Here is a 20,570-nt window from a genome sequence, read left to right as displayed (position 1 = left end):
TGAGTGAGATAAGAAACCAGTATCCCTGTTAAGTTCTTGGAATTTCATTGTTGTAATAACTTGCAACTCAGCAATTTCCCTTTCTGGTCTGTTCCTGAAGTTCCTTTGCAATAAAACAGCTACTTTGAGGTCACCCATTAACGTCCTGTTCTCCTACAGGTTTCTCCTACAGGTTTCTCAAGCTTGTGATTCTTGATATCAGATTTTTGTGCATGAATCCTTTTGGGTAGGGTTTGACCTGTTTGCCCTATGTAGAGAACTCTGAAGTTGAAGTTTGATGGGTGACCTTGGGCAAGCCACACACACTTAGGCTAATCTACCTCACAAAGTTGTTGCGAAGATAAAATGGAGGAGAGCAGATTGATGGAAGCTGCTTTGAGTCCTCACTGCGGAGAAAGATGGGGTATAAACGAAATGAATACTAGAAGCAGGTAGCTTGGTTTGTATTTTGAAGGGAGAGAAGGAAGGGGATTGTGGGAATATGGGAGTTACCAGGGGGAGGGAAAGAGGATATAATGTGAGAAAGGAAAATACAGGGGGAAATAAGATGCTTCCCATAAATCCTTGTGGATCCCCCATTTGTTATATCTAATTCTGAACGGAATCCTAGAGTTTGAATTTAAAAAAAAAATACAAGTCCATGGACAGACAGGGAATTTGTCCCCCCTCCCCAATCCAGTTTAGTGCCTTTGGTTTCCTTGGCTGCTGATGCTTTAGGGTAGGAAAAAATCAAATTAAGAAAAATTGTAGGGTTTAAAAAACCCCAATATAATAGAAGCAATGCCTGTAGATGCCCACTGAAAACTCCCAAGACTACATTCTGAGATCATGGTGACCATATCAGGGGGTTACTAGACAACCACAACAATATTACCAAGTGTCTGAGCCTTGGTTTCTTTCAATCAAAGGCATGGAGATGGAGAGACACGGAGAAAGTAAATGATGAAAAGTAGGGAAGAAAACAAGGAAAGGGGAGGGGCTATGGGGACTGCCAGGGGGGAGGGGAAGAAGAATTCATTTGGGGGGGAAATGAGCTGCCACATGTGGATCCTTGTGATTCCCAGCTAGCAATAGTTTAATTTGTTATTATCAGGACTGAGGCAAAATGGCTGCACATTTTTTGCAGTGCCTAAAACTGCAGTCAAATCAGCATAGCTATGCAGCAGTTATTATTGCAATCACAATGTGATTCCTAATTGCATGGGATCTCCCACCTCACCAACCCAGAGATGAAGAAACAGCAGCAGCCAGGATAATTAGGAAAAAAATCTACAACAAAGCATCAGCTTCCAAAGAAACTAATGGCACTAAACAGGATGAGGGGGAGGGACACTGAAAACTAAGTGTTTTTCATGATCTGTTATCTCCAATACTGGAACCGTTGCATATTAAGCACAGATCTACCTCTTATAAAAATTCACTCCAAAAGCAAATTTAAGTAGTATAGCTACATATGAATGACAATTCCTTTAGACCTGAAAACTCAACAACCATATAGAAATTGCATATTTAATTTCTTGATAACAGGCCACAAATGTGTCACTCTGAGCAGAATGGCGTTAAGACTTATCTCTTGTCCCCCGTCATTTTTTATTCTTTACGGAAGTGGCTTTGCAGTTCACAAAGGAAGTATCGTTCGATAAGGGGGTGGAAAATATTAGTCACACAAAATAATGGTCTTGTCTACCAACCATTTTACTACCAAAACACACATGAACACACACAGAGAGAACTGCAGTCAGTTTAGTTGATCAGTGAAGATATCCTGAAGGAGACAGAACAAACATCCTCTTATCAATGGTTCATTGAAAGCAAATGGGGAAAAAATTATCCACACCACAAGAAATGTTTGCATGTAGATACATGAAAAGCAAGTCACACAGCAGAACTGGCAGTGAGGATCCAACTGCAGAGGGGGAAGATCTTGGTGCTTTAAGAAAAAAAAAGATCAAGAGGAACTCTTGGATAATGAATTTTTTTGCAAGCAAATACCCCAAGTGCTGTTGCAGCAGCTGAAAAGAAACCAATTGCCAACATCAGACTTCAAACAGAAGCTAATAATTTCATCAACAATCACAAAAAAATCCCCAAAGTCCTGGAAGATATTGTGGTGAGTATGTGACTTGCTTAATCCCAGTACATTCTTTATTTACCCCAGGAAGTTCTGAAAGCTACTGGACTCCTGAGACACTTTAAAGACCAGGGATTGGATCCAAAGGTGCTGAACTACCGGCATAACAGTAGATATGCTGACATACTGGCCCTTCTATCAGTGCAGTAAGGGAGATTTTTGCTAATTCTCCTCTCCCATCACAGTCTTCCTTTTTACCCTTCTTAAACTGATGTCTTGCCCCCACCCTACCCCTGAACAGAATTTCAGGGGCTCAATGGGCTGCAGCAAAAGAGAGGCAAGCAGGGAAGTCTTATTCAGCTTTGGGTCCAAATCCAAACCCTCATGATTTTATTTCCACACGTATTTCTGTGGGCTAGAGCCTGCTTTGTCAGATACAGGATTGCCTATATTTTCTGATGCAACAGACTCTATCCCCATGGAATTAAAAGGGACTATCGTTCCAGATTTCCATGCAGGCTTCCCACACACGCCAGCCCATCCAAGCCTATGAGCAACTTTCTCATAAAGTTCTCTGTCCAAGATCCACCTCTGGCGATAAAGCTACCACAAGGGGATTGACCGGGAATGCCTGCGGCAGAGTCAGTGTTGGGGGATCTCTGGCATAAATATTCTTTTGAAGGTGTGACATTCTCCCACACCTCATAAAATATTTTATAGCCTCATATGGTATGACATTTTCGTGTTGCTAATAATGCGAAGGAACATCCTTCAGACCCTGGAAAACAAATCTCCTTTTCTGTTCCTTTTTCTACAGTTGCATGGGAGGGAGCTTCACAAAACTGAAAACGTTGTCCTCCTTAATTGTGTTGGTTCATTCATTGAGAGGACAGGACTAAATTGTGACCAGTCCTGTCTTTTGATGGAGGGGTGTGTGTGTGCATGTTCCATCTAATTCCACATTTAAAAGCAGCTACAAATGCACACAAAGGGATACATTTTTCACCACTAGGTTCCATGGGTGGTAATGGACTAGCTGCACTCTCACATCTGGAACCATCTCATTTAGTTGTTATGACAGATTATTCAGCACTAGATTATCTCCATTCACACATATTATAATGTCAAGAGGTATAAACTTTTCATCTGTTGGATTTGTCAGCCTCTACTTGATGGAGTCAGAAAATAGTAGTTTGGGGCAGGGGATCCCCCCAGTTTGGAAGCCCTCCCCTCACTTCAGGGTTATCAGAAAGCTGCGGTGGGGGAGGGAAATGTCTGCCAGGCACTCCATTATATCCTAAGGAGACTGATTCCCACAGGGTATAATGGAAAAATGATCCATGAGTATCTGGGGCTCTGAAAGGGCTAGTTTTTTAAGTAGATGCCCTATATTTTCAGCATAGCAGCTGGTGCCTCTCCTCAAAACATCCCCCAGGTTTAAAGAAGATTGGACCAGGGGTCCAATTCTATGAACTCCAAAAGAAGGTGCCCTATCCGTCATTATTTCCAAATGGAGGGAAGGCATTTAAAAGGTGTGCAGTCCCTTTAATTGTGATTGCCAGAACTCCCTTTGGAGTTCAATTGTGCTTGTCACACCCTGGCTCCCAGCTCCACTCCCAAAGTCTCCTGGCTCCACCTCCAAAGTCCCCAGATATTTCTTGAGTTGGACCTGACAACCCCAGAAAGTAGTGTGTGGATCAGTTTCCATTTCTAAAACAGGAATCTGAAGTCCTGTTGGATTCCTACATTATTGTTTTCCAAATTTGGGGGTGATCTTTTAGAGCTGTTTACTGTTGAGCATTTAAATGCAGGTGGTAATTTTTAGCCTTGTTAAGCCTGTTGTGGTGAAATCAAACAGGAGCTGGTGGCCTCTTGAAGGTGAACAATTTATTCCATCATAAACTTTCATGGGTCACCTCAGCTGATGCAAGACCTATGCCATCACAATGACAGCTACAGAAGCTGTTTTGTAACTACAAGTCAACCCTATCATGCTGCTAGTTAGCTACAACTCACTTACAAAATGTTGCTACACAGGGCTTTTTTTGTAGCAGGAGCTCCTTTGCATATTAGGCCACACTTCCCTGTTGTAGCTGATCCTCCTGGAGCGTACAGTAGGCCCTGTAAACTCCAGGAGGATTGGCTACATCAGGAGTGTGTAGCTTAATATGCAAAGGAGTTCCTGCTACAAAAAAAGCCCTGTTGCAACAACATGGAAAGACAATTGAGTGGATCCAACATTTTAGGCTGCTTGATGGAGACCAGGATTCAAAGCCCTGCATTTATCCACAAGGTTCCATGGGTGGCCCTGGGCAGCTGTACTCCTGCATGGGTAACCATCTCATTTAGTTATGCAAGTAAAATTAGTATTGCTGACAAATGTCATCTAAAACTGAGTTTGGAGATTCCATCAATACATCTCATTTTGATAAACTGCCACTTACATTTCCTGCTAAGTGAAATTAAAAGAATTCTGATGATGAAATAGTCACATGGGCAGTGGGAGCATTACATATCTCCAGGTCATATGACGTGTGAAAGGCCTGTTCAGTGCATCCTTAGATTGCACCATCACCAAATAGGAGATGAAATAATGATTCTATGTATTGGGATGCCTATTTTTATCCTGTATTTCATTCTTGAAGATTTTCAAAGCAGCTACAGGGATGAATGAGAGTATAAAATATACACCAATGTTTGGTTTAAAAAGTACCCTACAAAAGTAATATTCATAAAACAAAAGGAGATATAAACAACCTCAGTCAAAGCACTTCAAGCCAATATTTAAAAACTTTTCTCAGGAAAAGTCTTCCACAAAAAAATAGTCACTAACAGGCCTTAGTAGGCCCTGTACTAAGAGCCCTATAAGCTCCTGGAGGATTGCCTACATCAGAGGTGTGTGGCCTAATATGCAAAGGCGTTCCTGCCCTGGTCACTAAAATGTGTTATGCAGAACAACACAATCAAAGATATCCAGCTGTCCTTGACCAGGCCTTTTTGGTCATGGCCCCAGGGCTTTTTTTGTAGAAAAAGCCCAGCAAGAACTCATTTGCATATTAGGCCACACACCCCGATGACAAGCCAGCCAGAACTGCGTTCTTGGCCCTGCAGGGTCTTATGCAGTTCCACAGTGGCTGTACGGCAGAGATGTTCTGCCTGGCTTTCAGTTGAGGACAGCAATGGCTTCCAACCTGGCTGGCACCCTCTCTTTTCTTTCCAGACCTGTTCTGTTCCTCTTCCACCCTGCCTACAAGGTGGCTTGCAGTCCAGAATGGAAAGTAATGTGTAGTTTTGCCATCTGGATTCCTTTAGATCTTTGTATTAGTGCTTTTTATGTATTTTATTTTGTGGTTTTCTAGGCTTTTATCAAATGTTATACAATGCCCAGAACCTTGAAGTAGCAGGGATTGGGCAATTCAGAAACTTAATAATAACAACAGCAACAATAGAAGGAGTGCTGTCACAGATAAGGTGCCACCACAGAAAAGGCCATTTGCTGGGTTGCGAAGCCAAGCCGAGAGAGAGAGAGAGAGAGAACCATTAAGCTTCAAATGGTGGTGTAGTTCTAATGAAAAGGCACACAGAGCTCCCTTGCATTCCTCTCCACTCCTCCTCTCAGCCTTCACAACTGTTGAAACTCCCATGGTCCTTTAACAGTTCTCTAGTTACTATGATATAAACATTTCTGGTCAGCAGCCTGCTTCATGGAATACATGGATTTTGAAAGCCAAGATGGTTGCAATATATGACTGTAGCAGCTACATCTTGTCACAGAAGAGCTTACAAAAGCTACCTTCTTCAAAATCTCTTCTACATAGCCCTCCTTTAAAGGCAGGGAGGCCTCTCGAGGACCTGCGCCCTGACTTCTTTTGAAGGATCTCAAACTCAGGGCACCTGAGCTGGACCCACCTCTCTCCCCTCCTGCTCAGACAAGCAAGATGGAGGAGTTAGAGGTTGCGGGTCTCTGCTTCTTGCAGCTGGCTGCCTGCGAGATCCTGCCTGCTGACCCCGCCTTTTTAGGTCAGGGGATTTTAAAAAAATATGAATACCCCATGAAGGGGGGGGGGGGAAGCCACCTGATCTTAAAAAAAATCCTAGCTATGCCCTTGATCAGATATGTTCACAAAAGACTGAAACAAACATCCTGAAAAAGTGCAATTCTTGTAGAAAAACCTGCCCCCCAATCCAGGGATTTTTCAAGGTGAAAAAAAAATTACACTGGTAAAAATATAACATTACACTGGTATTTTGGCATAGAAGGCCAAAGATTAGTATAGGTTTGTGCTATAGTTGTGATTCTAAAAGGTAAAGGTAGTCCCCTGTGCAAGCACCAGTCATTTCCAACTCTGGGGTGACATCGCATCACGACGTTTTCATGGCAGACTTTTTATGGGGTGGTTTGCCATTGAGCCTTCCCCAGTCATCTACACTTCCCCCCCCCCAGCAAGCTGGGTACTCATTTTACCGGCCTTGGAAAGATGGAAGGCTGAGTCAACCTTGAGCCAACTATCTGAACCCAGCTTCCGCCACGATCAAATTCAGGTTGTGAACAGAGAGTTTGGACTGCAGTACTGCAGCTTTGAAGAAGAAGAAGATATTGGATTTATATCCTGCCCTCCACTCCGAAGAGTCTCAGAGCAGCTCACAATCTCCTTTACCTTCCTCCCCCACAACAGACACCCTGTGAGGTGGGTGGGGCTGGAGAGGGCTTTCACAGCAGCTGCCCTTTCAAGGACAACCTCTGCCAGAGCTAGGCTGACCCAAGGCCATGCTAGCAGGTGCAAGTGGAGGAGTGGGGAATCAAACCCAGTTCTCCCAGATAAGAGTCCGCACACTTAACCACTACACCAAACCGGCTTTACCACTCTGTGCCACGGGGCTCTTAGTGTGAGTTTAAATGCAGATAGTTACCTGCTTGTCCTTGTACTGAAAGACGAAAGACAGCTTTTCACATTAGCCATTATCTCTGGAACTTTAACATTCATTTACTCACTTGTTACAGAGAATCTTGGCAACATCATCAACAACCCATTATATTCTAGTCTTTTCCCCGTTGTCCTCATGTCTTTTTAAAGAGCAGGTTTGGAGAGCAAAAAAAAAAACAACTTGAAAGGCAACTGAAATACCAGCTGGTCTAATATGGGCTGGTAAAACCACTGGAGTACTTAGCAGGAATGAAGAGCTGAGGCGCTTTCACACATGCTAAATAATGCAGTTTCAATCCATTTCAGCGACCATTTGGAAGTAGATTTTGCCAGTTGCAAATTGCATTGAAAGTGGATTGAACATGTATTATTTAGGATATGTGAAAGTGCCCTATGTAACAAGATTAGACACTCCAGTTTCCTTCCCTCTCCTCTTCCCACTCCTGTTCTATATTTTAAAAGTACCATTTCACCTCAAGGATGATATGTACCTTACTAGAAGTCCTATCGTCTCTGCTTCATTGCAGCTATATGGTGAAGTGCGAATGGGGCTAATAGGAACAACATCCACATGCTGTTGGGTGGTTTTACCACCTATGTCTGTAAGATTGTTTACTGTGCTGCTCCTGTTTTTGTAATGTTTGTTTTTATTATATTATTTTAACTCTGTTGTTTTACTGTTGTAAGCCACCCTGAGCCCACTTGCAGAATAGGGCAGGATATAAATCCAAAAATTAAATTAAAATTATATTAAAGGGTGGGCTGCCATCTCATCCTCCCACCCCCTTTATCTAGGAATAGCGCAACCTTGGGCAGGCTCTGGTGACTGAAGTCCTTACTTGGCTGTTTCCTTTTACAAAGCCAGGCTAGAGTTACAAGATGGATGGCTGGGGCCCCAGGTTCTTGGGGCGAGGGGGGGGGGAGAGGATATTGGCGTTGGGCAGCAAAGAATACAGAAGAGAACATTCGCTTTGTTGACATGAGAGAAGCAGGAAACACTTCAAATGAAAGCCCAAAACAGTTACATTGAACTGCCTAGGAATAGCACCTATTTCTGAAAACCATTCTTAGGATCATGTTTGTGGAGTTGGGCAAGGGGAAAATGCTGTGGAAAATGCGGACTTCCGGGATTGGAAAATGCCGAGCTGAACTGCTTCTCAGAAGGGGAGCAGGCTGGAACTTCTGTTCGGGGTAGTGGAAGGCAAATTAATGCCTACTGCCTACTTTTCTCAGTCAGAGATCAGTCCAAGATATGGACAGGAAACTTTGAGGAGATTTACCTTGGCTAAAAGGGAGTCCCGGGGGGGAAGGGGCTCCTTTGAGGGGTCTCTGGAGACGAGTTACATTTTCATCATCTGCAGAAGTTTCCAGAGTCATTTATTTGACATAAGCTCGATAGGATCCTAATCTTCTTTGATACAGAAAAGGTACAGATCACTATCTTTCATTCCGGGACTAATTAAAGTTAAACAAAATAAAATCAGAAGGAGAGAAATTGAAATCTAGAAAGCTTGGAAGAAGAAGGGGAGAAGGGGCGAAATTTGGACTTTGTAAATTTAAAGGACAGTGCTAAAAAGTGGAAAGGAGTTTGGTCTGCTTGCGGTTTTTGAGAAAAAGTCCCATTGTCATAAAATTGCATCTCCCACAGTCAACACAGGAAATACGATAAGTATCGTGAGATATCTCTACCAGCGAAAACGGGATTTGGTGGCAAGTAAAGCAGGAAGTATTGGATGGAAAAGGGAAATCATCGAAGCAGCCAGCCTACTCTAGGACTATAATATCATAGAAAAACATCAGCGGCCATTGCAAGGAGGCTAAAGTTTAAATAAAATTTTTAAAGTGTTCGGGACATTAAAAATTGGGGAGCTGGCAGAGGTGACGTTTATAAGTAAATGCTATTGGACATTATTGTTAATAACTATTTTAGAAGCCTCTAGAGAAAAAAGGGGAAAAAATTAAGTGAGGCAGAAAGTCGCAACTGCCATTTTGGAGAAAATAAAAACTTTAAAAATTACTATCTGAGACCAGGAGGCTCTGAGGATGGCGAAATTAGGCTTATTGAAGAAAGCAAGCTTCATTCCTTCAAACCTGATAGTTGAAATTTAATTTGGTGAGGTCAAAATTTTCAGTGTTTTTACATGTTAGACCCACAAGCAAACCCGAGCAAGGACTGCTTCACTGGAGAAAATGCAGGACCAATTAGAAGCAATGGAAGCCAGGGTAATGAAAGGGATGAAGGAGATGATAACTGCTTCCAAAAAAGAACTTAGAAAAGATATTGAAGAGCTAAAAAAAGATATAGAAGATCTCAAAAATGAGGCTGTGGTAACAGCAAAGAAAGTGCAAGAGGTGGAAGGGAGAGTGAAAGTACATGATTCCACCTTGTTAAAAATACAAGAAAACGTGGCAATTCATGACTGCAAATTGATGGAGACTCAGATCCGTCTGAGAGGAGTGCCTGAGGATGAAGAAACTGATTTGAAAGAATATATAATAAAAATAATTGCAGAATTTTTGGAGGAAGATCCTGAAGGGACTAGAAATATGTATGACTATATGTATAGAGTGAATTCACTTTATGCCCAAAAAAAATAATCTACCAAGAGGTGTGGTTATAAGATATATGACAAAAGAAATGGTGAGAAAGATCACGAAGAAAAACTTTGAAAAGACATTGATAGTGGGAGGCAGCAGAGTAAGAATTATGAAGGAGTTGCTAAGACAAGTGATAAATGACAGAAGAGTATACAAGAAACTGACAGAAAAATTACGGGACAATGAAATGAGGTATAGATGGATAATACTTGAAGGTATGAGCTTTGAACTTCAAGGAAAAAGGATGACAATTACAAACACACAGGAACTGCATAGATTTTGTGAAGAACATAAAGAATTTGCACCATGATGGATTACAAATTATTATCTTGGAATATAAATGGACTAAATTCACCACAAAAAAGAAAGGCAACGTTCCATTGGATTAAAAAGCAAAATTGTAATATAATTTGTTTACAAGAAGTGCATATCAAACAAAAGGATTATAAATGTTTGTGGAATAAGCAATTGGGACTAGAATTTTATTCATTGGCTGAACAGAAGAAAAGGGGAGTGATTTTTTATATTAAACAAGAATTGGAGCCGAAATTAGTGTTTAAAGACAAAAATGGAAGATTTGTAGCAGTAGAAATAATATTAAATGCAAAAAAACGTTGTTATTGGGACTAGGGTGGCCATAATATCTGCAGGCCAGCCAGGGACACCTTGAGGGGAAAATGATTGTGTGTGTGCGCGCGCATAGCGCGCGCGCCGCCAGAAACAGGAAGTGACGTCACTTCCGGTGACGTCACTTCTGGTGACGGCATGCCACCGCCGGAAACAGGAAGTGACATCACTTCCTGTGACATCGTTTCCCCTGCGCCACCTGCCGGAAGCAGGAAGTGACATCACTTCCTGTGGCATCATTTCCTCCCAAATGCCACTGCCGGAAACAGGAAGTGACATCACTTCCTTTGGCAGCACTTCCTGTGACGTCATTTCCCCCAAATATCACCACCGGAAACATGAAGTGACATCACTTCCCCAATTTGCCACTGCTGGAAACAGAGACTTCTGGTGACATTACCACCCCCAAAATATACAACTTGAAAAAAGAAGAGAAACTTCACGATGTTCCCTGCTGAAGAAAAAAAGGCTCCAACAGCAACTCCTCTTGAGTCACTCAGATTCACAGGAAAACAATCCACTATCCTTGATACCTGCTTGTGCTGACAAACATTTCAACAAGACTGTCCTATCACTAACAGCTTTGCTCAGATTGAAGGCCATGGCTTCCTTTATTCAGTCAATCCATCCCATGATGAGTCTTCCTTTCCTGCTGCTTCCAACTTTCCTAGCATTATTTTTTTTCCCCACTGAGTCTTGTTTTCTCATGATGTGACCAAACTAGTAGTAAGTAGCAAACACATACCAGGATCTAGAAGAGAGCAAGAGACCAGTAGCACCTTAAAGACTAACAAAATCGGTGGCAGGGTATGAGTTTTCTTGAATCTCTGCTCACTTCTTCAGATCTGAAGAAGTGTATCTGAACTGAGCTGTGACTCATGAAAGCTCATACACTGCCACAAATTGTGTTAGTCCTGAAGATGCTATTGGACTTTTGCTCTTTTCAACAAACATGGCTATTCATCTTGTTCTATATCAGCTTCTACTAAGCCTTAATAGTTAGCCAAAAGGCAGGCAAGCAGTGCTCTGAAGGAGTTTTTTGCAAGGATAAAAGTGCTGTGTCTCTTCAAGTGGGCCAGGGAAGTCATGCAATTTCACGGGTCCGCTGTTGCAAATACAGAAAGACTTTCATTAGGTACAGTCCCAGCACATTTTCACCTCTTCAGCCAACAAGCTAAACTTATGGTTATCATGCTTTAATTATAGCAAGATCCCTCACAAAGATCACTGTGACAGGATCAGGAAGAAGAGAAACCCAACAGTTATCGGAAGCTCATAGGGCAGGGACTGTATCACTTGCACACATCTCACTGTTGGCACTTTTTGCAAGGGTGTAGGAGGAAAGCACATCCCAGAGGCAAGTGTAGTTGCACCTCCACCCCTTTTCCCGTGTCTTCTACATTCTTTCCACATATACCATAGGCAAGCCTTTGCAACATAAAGGAGAAGAGTTGGCTTTACCCGCCCTTCACTACCCGAAGGAGTCTTGGAGCGGCTTACATTTGCCTTGCCTTCCTCTCCCCACAACAGACATGAGTTAGGTGGGGCTGAGAGAGCTCTAAGAGACAGCTGTGGCTGGCTCAAGACCACCCAACTGGGCACATGTGGAGCTATGGGGAATCAAACCCGGTTCTCCAGATTAGAGTTCGCTGCTCTTAATCACTACACAAAGCGGGAAGAAGTAAAATCCATGACTGAAAGATGGCATGAAGAGAATTGGGGAAGAGCTTGCGCATAAATCCATTCACACAGGAAGCCAAGTAGGTTTCACACAGAGTATGTACCTTAGACACTATCCATCTATCATCAACAATACACAGGACACTGAGAAACTAGGAAGACTCAGCACTCCATCTGCTTTTACACAGCTGTACTTTTGAAAGCAGCAGAAAAGCACAGAAATACCTTAGTGGAAGGTTATCTCTGCACTGCTGCTGTTACCTCCACCTCCTCTCTTTTTCTTGCCAATGCAGAGCCTGCTGATGATGCCAACCAGATACATACAAAAAGGGGCACTGCCTTACAGGACAGATAGGAGGAAAATGAGCTTCCTCACTAATACACTCCTGAATATTGTAACAGGGAAATGGGAAACTGGAAAGGAGAATGAATCTAGTGCTCAGCTCCAATGGGGGGGGGGGGGGAATTATATGTAGTTTACATCCAGCCACTGCCATTTATATTACCCAAAATTAAGTGTGTGGATGGGGGGAGAGAGGCAAGGAAGAAAAGGTGAAGGAGAACGGACGATGTAGAGGCTTCTCTTTGAAAGGCAATCAGTAGAAAGGAACTGATATCCTAGTCTTGTTCTCCTGACACTGACCAGGGTATGAGGAATGCAGAGAGCTTTACTTGATCCAAGAAAACAAATTAAGGGATGGCCATTGTGTTCTTAAAGCAAGGCATTTCTGGCAACTCCATCAGCACTAGATAGGAACAAAAACATAATCAGTATTTTACACAGTGGGCAGTAAGTGAGCAGTCAAAGACACCCTACAAGAGAGCCAGGATGATGGGGTCTGTGCAAAAGAGGGAACTTTGTTTTAAGGGGTTTTGTTGAACTGATTACATACAATGTTCATTGGTGCAGCTGGGAGATATCTAGGCTTCTGTGTGTGTGTCTTTTGGTCTTTCTGATATTTCATGTACTGGGGACAGAAGCAGTGTTCCCTCTAAGCTGAGTTAGTGTGAGCTAGCTCACAGATTTTTAGCCTCCAGATCACACTTTTTTGTCTTAGCTCAGGAAAGATGGCCCCAGAGCACAATGATTTAAGCAGTAGCTCACAACTTTAATGCCAGTAGCTCACAATGTAGAATTTTTGCTCACAAGACTCTGCAGCTTAGAGGGAACATTGGACAGAAGTAAGTTCTAGCTAATATTTTCTTTTTGCAAAAAGTCACAAGGAACTGTAGAATATCATCTGTGAAAAAGAAATGGGTGAAAAAAAAACCCATGTGTTGGATGCAATTGGTAAATAGATAAGCAGAAAAACACAGAGACGGATGTTTGTGTGTGTGTATCCAGTTATGTCCTACTTATTTCCATATAACAAAACATCCCAAAGGAAATTCTGAGATGAGACCTTCATGAATCCTCCTGGCTACAATAGGACAGAATTCCTCACTTTCTTTAGTGACTGACTGTTCTTTTTGGGACAATGAACTTTTTTTTTGGGGGGGGGGGGGGAAGCATCAAAGATAAGCTGCTGCTAAACTGTATTCTGTTCATTTGAAGACTGAGATTTTTTTTGTTTTGCCAAATCCACCCCTCCCCTCCCCATACCAGCCCCTAGAAGCCCCAAAAGACAGCAGAAGGTGGCAGCCTAAACTCTAGGTGGTGCAGAATTACAGATGAAAAGAAATCCTGGACATGTCATTTGTTGTTTATATGAACGCAGCTCGGGTTGATCAAAGGCACTGAAAGAGTTAACACCAAAAGAATAGGCGAAAGGGGGAAGAAATGTTTGCGTTGACACTTAAACAAGAGAGGCGGGTCCTCCTGGCTTCTGATTGGCTTCGACTCCCATCCAAAAACTGCCCCCCCCCCTTTTCATTTCTCCTCCTCCTGCTCTCCGGGTCCCAGGGGAGGGGAATGGGGAATAGTGAGAGAGATCAAAAATAAACCTCTTATGTCAAAGCAGGGGGAAGAAAGTATAAATACTGAGGTCTCCGCAGCTCTCTTTGGTGCTTCAAAGTCTTCGGAAGGAGTTACCCAGGGGGAGACAGAGAGAGAGATTCCTAGGGAGAAACACGCACTAGAGCTTTAATCCTGGTTTAACTCTATCCCCAAACTGACTTTCTACACTAGAATCATAGAGTCAGAGAAACCAACTTTATGACTCTATGATTCTATGGTTTTAGTGTAGAAAGTCAGTTTGGGGACAAAGTTAAATCAGGATTAAAGCTCTAGTGCGAAATCGGCCTCAGAGAAGAGGAGGGCAAGGAGAGAAAGAGAGAGAGAGAGAGAGAGAGAGAGAGTGAAATCAGAATCCCCCCAGCGCTTTTTGCAGCTCAACGCTCTTTTTCCCAAGTAGACAACTCGCATCTTTTTTTTTTTTCATTTTCTATGCTGGCGCTGCTACAATTTCATATGATCTGACATCTTTCCCTTGGAAAGAAAGAAAAAAAAAAGTGGAGATCGGGTACCAGAAGCCAGTCCGCAGCCAGCTTCTAGGGAGAAGGATTTTTCTCCAACTCTCTCTTGCCCCGCTGCTAAATTTTGGCGACAGAAAGCTCATCACTCTCTCTTTTTCTGGTCGAGCTTTTGTGCTCTTCCCTATCAAAAGGCACTAACCTTGGGCAGAGGGGGTGTACCAAATTTTTTTTTGCTGCTGTTGTTCTCTTGGGTCTTCCCCCTCTCCTGCAAGAAGCCTGCATTTTGCAAACTTCTAAAGCAGCTGGGCGGTTGCAAATCTCTCTCTCTCTCTCAGTTGCTGCCATTTCTGTTCCCAAATCCTGGCCTCGATGCCCCTTCATCGGCAGCCCTTCCCCGGCAGGCTGGCACCTGCTCACGCCCCCTTCCCCTTCTCCTTCCTGGGCTGCTTCTTGATGCTTCTCCACCGTGCCTGGGCATCGCCCGCCCAGAGCGCAGACTTCCAGGAGGTGGTGCCAGTCTGGACGGCATCCCCTGTGGACGGCGACCCGCCCCCCCTCCCTACACCATTGCTTCTACCTAGAAGCCAGGCATTACCATGCAGTGCACCCAGCCATTATCATATCATGCTCCCCTTTCCAGTCCTCACTCCAAGAAGCGGCAACCAACGCACGGTAAAAATGCAAAGGCAGTCACCTGTGCAAGCACCAGTGGAGAACAAACAAATCTCTTATGACTCCAGTAGCGCCACAACACTCTACAGACCGAGCCCCACAGCTGAACAGGTGGAGGGAGGGAGGGAGGAGGCAGAAAAGCTACCCCAGCTCCTCTCTGCAGTCTCGGAGTCGCAAGGGAGGCGCCGGCCCGCCCGCCAGCTGCCCTCAGGCCCAGGCCAGCCGCCTCCCTCTCCCGGTTTCCCGCCCTTTACCTTGAGGTAATCGTTTTCCAAGCGCAGCTCTTCTATCTCCCTCAGCAGCTCTTCCTCGTCCTCCAGCTGCCTCTCGCAGGCGGGATCCAGGGGGGCTTTGTCGGCCAGCCTCCCGCTTCCTGCAGGCGGGGCACTTTTGGAGGGCGCTTTCTCCAGGGCTCTCCCCAGTACGCCTCGCTGCCTTGCGGCTGCTCTGCCCAAGTTGCCAGGGGAGCGGGCGGGACAGGGGGCGCTGCGGCCGCTTTGCTCGCGGCCTCCGAGGAGGGCGAAGCATGCTGGGGGCCACTCGCCTCCGGGCTGCTGCCTCCCGCTGGCCTTGTCGCCTGCCTGCTCCTGGGCCCGGGCTGCCTTCTTGCTCGAGAGGGCGCTTTTGGCGCTGCCTGCTTTGCCGGGCGAGCCGCAGCCAGACCAGACGCCGACGCCGCCTTGGCGCCCTGCAAACAGCTGCGCCGGGAGAGGCGGCTCTGAGGGGCCAAGAGCTCAGGGGTGTAGCTAGGGCTTTGGGGCGGGTTGGGGTTGGTGCGCTGCTGCCGCCGCCGCCGCCGTGGGTTGTAGTTCGGGTTGCAGCGGCAGCGATGGCGGCGGCGGGCGGCGGCTGCTGCCTGCCTGTGCCCGGGCCGGCGGCGCTGAGTGGGGGGGGGCTTCCGAGTGGGGAGGGGAACGAGGCTCTGTACTCGTAGCTGGCCATGGCTGGGGCGCAGGGAGAGGGGCAGCAGCGCGAGGTTGGTGGGTCGCTCCGTCCTCCCGCCTTGCCTTTCCCACCTTCAGAAAGAAAACAGCAGCGGCGGCCCCACATGCGCAGAAGAACCACCCGGCTTCGTGAGTGACTGGAGAGCGCGGCCCCCTCCTCGGCTTCCGTACTTCGCTCCGCTTCCCTCCCCCGGTTCGTCATAGCCCGCCCCTCTCTTCCCGCTCGCTGCCCGAGATCATCCCGCCGCCATCTCCTCACCATTGGATCCATTTTGGCGAACCCGGGATTTTTAATGGTCCCGGGGACCCCAACTCGTGACGCGGGAATTTGGGAGCAAAGGCGGGACTTTCCCGGCTGGTCGGGACGATCTGGCCACCCTAATTGGGACTGTATGCACCAAATGGAGCAAAGGATTTTTTTAAAAGACATTATACAACAATTTGTCCTTTATTGTAAAAAAATTTTATTAGTAACATATGGTAATAAATCTATATCTTACATCTTTAAAAATTTCTTTTATCTACCCCATATATTACTTTCCACCCACCCCTCCCCCCGTTACTTGACCTCCGCCAGTGTTATTTACTATATATATATATATATATATATATATATATATATATATATATATATATATATATATATATATATATATATATATATATATTTTAAAGGTACCCTTAACTATTAAAACAAGAATTTATATTCTTCTTCTTTTTAAAACTTAATTATCAAAAATTGTCCAATGTCCTTTTATTTTCCACTCTTTTTCTATATATCTTCTAAACTTTTCCCACCATCTTAAAAACTTCTAAATCATAGTCTCTTAATATTCTTGTTAATTTGTCCATTTCACTCCATGTCATAACTTTTATAATCCAATCCCATTTCTTTGGTATTTTTTCTTGCAAGTACCAGATTAAAGTTCTATCTTCTTTTGGAAATTTTTCCATTTGTAATCCCAATAAGAAAGTCTCTGCAACTTTCATTACTTCATATCCCAATATCCTAGAAATTTCTTGTTGAATCATTTGCCAATACTGCTTTGCTCTTTCACAAGTCCACCACATATGGTAGAAAGAACCTTCATGCTTTTTACATTTCCAACATCTGTCTGGCATCTTGTTATTCATCTTTGCTAATTTTTTAGGAGTCATATACCATCTATCCAGAATACACTGGATAGGTCTGGGGAAAAAAATAATGAAGGAAAATTGCCAAAGTCTATTTTTGAATTGGTCAAACAAGAAAACCTGGAAGATATATGGAGAAAAATTAACCCTGAAGTACGGGACTATACCTTTTTTCAGCGAGACATAATACTTTTTCCAGAATTGACATGTTGTGGGGCACTAAGGATTTAGGCCTTATAACAAAGAAAATAGGGATTTTACCTAAAATAGGACCTGATCATAACCCAATAATGTGGATTACAAAACTGTCGAGAAAGTCGAGAAAATGGAGATTAAATGAAGATTTACTACAGAATAAAGAAATAGTGACATCTCTAGAAAATGAAACTAAAGTTTTCTTCCAAATAAACGATAAAGAAGATATAGAATTTTAGACGGTGTGGGATGCTTATAAAGCAGTAATAAGAGGAACATTGATTACATTGAATAATAAAGATAAGAGGGCAAAAGAAAAACAGATGTTGGACATTCAAAATGAAATAAAGAAAAAAGAAGGGGAATTGAGAAAAAGACCAGGGAAAAAGAAAATTATGAGGGAAATTACAATACTACAAACACAAATGAGACATTTGTTAAATAAAGAACTGGAATGGAATCTGAAAAGATTACAGCAGAAATCTTTTAAGGGAGCAAATAAACCTGGAAAGTATTTGGCCTGGCAACTGAAGAAAAAGAAAGTAAAATTATTAATAAAATTGTGATTGATGGAAGAGAGTTGGTAGATCAGGAAGGAATAAAAAGAGAATTTTTAAGTACTATGCCAAATTATTTAAGGGTGTTAAAATAAAGAAAGAAAAAATGGAAACATATTTACAAAATATTAAATTAGGACCCTTAACAGAAAATATAGAAAAACTTTTAGATGATCCAATTGAAAAAATAAAAATTGAAGCAGTGATTAATGCAATGAAAAATGGAAAGGCACCTGGGCCAGATGGATATACAGCTAAATTTTATAAAATCTTCAAAGAGGAATTAATACCGAAATTCAGAAATTGATGAACATTATAAGAATAAAGGGGGAAATTCCAAATATGTGGAAGGAAGCTGTTATTTCATTGATTCCAAAAGAAGATAGAGATGTCACGAATGTAAAAAATTATAGACCAATTTCACTATTAAATAATGATTATAAAATATATACAAGAATATTGGCAGAACGGCTTAAACATCATTTGATAAATTTTATTCAGGAGGATCAAGTGGGGTTTCTTCCCAAAAGGCAAATAAGAGACAATATTAGAATTGTTGTAAATATCGTGGAATATTATGAAAGGCATCCAGAAAAGAAAATTACATTATTCTTTGCGGATGCAGAGAAAGCATTTGATAATTTAAACTGAGACTTTATGTTTGCAGTAATGGAGAAAATGGAGTTGGGGGAAAACTTTATAAGGATGATAAAAACAATATATACTGAACAACGTGCAAGGTTATGTATAAATGCAGATCTTACAAAAGATATGACAATTAGCAAAGGTACAAGACAAGGCTGTCTGCTTTCCCCACTGTTGTTTATAATGACTCTTGAAATCTTATTGATGCAAATCCAAGAAGACAACAAAATAGAAGGATTAGAAGTAAAAGGATTTACTTATAAATATAGGGCATTTGCAGATGATATAATGTTTATAAATGAAAATCCCATACACCTTTGTTGTTAGTTAAAATACAAGAATATGGAGAACTGGCGGGACTTTATATTAATAAAGAAAAATCAAAACTGCTATGTAAAAATATGCTAGTAAGCAAACAAAAGGAACTGCAGAAGCTAACGGGTTGTGAAGTTACCTCTAAGGTAAAATATTTGGGTGTGGAGATAACAATGAAGAATATTGACTTGCTTAAAAACAATTATGAGAAGCTATGGCGTAAAATGGATGAAGATATGATAAAATGGAATAAACTTAATTTGTCATTGCTTGGCAGAATAGCTGCAATTAAGATGAATATTCTGCCAAAAATAATGTATTTGTTTCGATTCCAATTGTGAAAGACAGTAAACAATTTAATAAATGGCAAAGGAAAATTTCAGAGTTTTTGTGGGCTGGGAAGAAACCAAGGATTAAAATGAAAATCTTAACAGATGCAAAAGAGAGAGACGGATTACAATTATCAGATTTAAAATTATATCATGAAGCAGTTTGTTTAGTGTGGATAAAAGAATGGGTGATACTGTTAAACAAAAAGCTCTTAGCGTTGGAAGGTCATGGAAATAAATTTGGCTGGCAAACTTATATGTACTACAGGAAAAAAAGGATGGTTTTTTCTCTCACCGTTATAGAAGAAACAATTTGCTAAATACATGGATGAAATATAAGAAATATGGGGATGAGAGAAAACCGTTATGGATAGTGCCAGCAGATGTAATAAAAATAACAGCTAAGACGGGTGAAGAAAAGTGGTTGTCATATAATCAACTATTAAAAATACAAAGTGACAAAATAGAATTGAAAACTGCTGAAGAGCTGAATAATAAATATGATTGGTTTCAAATGCAACAAATAAAGAGCTTGGTGGAAAATGATATTAAAACTGAGAGAATAAGAAAAGAGCAAATAGAAATGGAAAAAGTTCTGCTTGGAGACAATGAAAAATTAATTTCACAATTATATAAATTACTCTTAAAATGGTCTACAGAAGATGAAGTAGTGAAATCTCAAATGATTAAGTGGGCAATTAATGTAAATAAAGAAATACAGATGGAAACTTGGGAATATTTGTGGAAGAATTCTATAAAGCTTTCGACGTGTCATAGTATTAAAGAGAACTGTTTTAAAATGATGTATAGATGGTACATGACTCCTAAAAAGTTGGCAAAGATGAACAATAAGATGCCAGATAGATGTTGGAAATGTAAAAAACATGAAGGTTCTTTCTACCATATGTGGTGGACTTGTGAAAGTATTGGCAGATGATTCAACAAGAAATTTCTAGGATCTTGGGATACGAATTTAAGAAAGTTGCAGAGACTTTTCAGTTGGGATTACAAATGGAAAAATTTCCAAAAAAAGATAGAACTATAATTTGGTACTTGCTTTCAGCTGCTAGGACATTGTATGCACAGTTGTGGAAGCAAGAAAAAATACCAGAAAAATGGGATTGGATTGTAAAAGTTATGACATGGAGTGAAATGGACAAATTAACAAGAATTTTAAGAGACTATGACTTAGAAGTTTTTAAGTTGGCGGGGAAAAAGTTTAGAAGATATGTAGAAAAGGAGTGGAAAATAAAAGGACATTGGACAATTTTTGATAATGATTAAGTCTTAGAAAAAAAGAAGAATATTAATCTTGGTTTTTATTAGTTAAGGGTACCTTTAAATCTTAGTATTTTAAGTAAATAACACCGGCGGGGGTCAAATAATGGGGGGAGGGGTGGTTAAAAAGTAATATATGGGATAGATATAAAGAAGTTATTAATGATGCAAGAAATAGATATTGT

General features: G+C 42.0%; 1 protein-coding gene across 1 annotated transcript in view; it reads left to right on the top strand.

Annotated features, from left to right (window-relative positions):
• Positions 1-1,738: 1,738 nt before the first annotated feature.
• Positions 1,739-20,570, top strand: part of RGS13 (regulator of G protein signaling 13) — a 44,311-nt gene continuing 25,479 nt past the window's right edge. Inside the window, exon 1 of the mRNA XM_060233351.1 lies at positions 1,739-2,110. The gene's annotated coding sequence lies outside the window, so the exon portion shown is untranslated. The remainder of the gene's footprint in view (positions 2,111-20,570) is intronic.

Source organism: Heteronotia binoei, chromosome 2 (assembly GCF_032191835.1).
Source record: "Heteronotia binoei isolate CCM8104 ecotype False Entrance Well chromosome 2, APGP_CSIRO_Hbin_v1, whole genome shotgun sequence".
Taxonomy (NCBI): Eukaryota; Metazoa; Chordata; class Lepidosauria; order Squamata; family Gekkonidae; genus Heteronotia; species Heteronotia binoei.
Note: the sequence above shows the minus strand (reverse complement) of the source record. Positions and strands in the feature narration are given on the sequence as shown.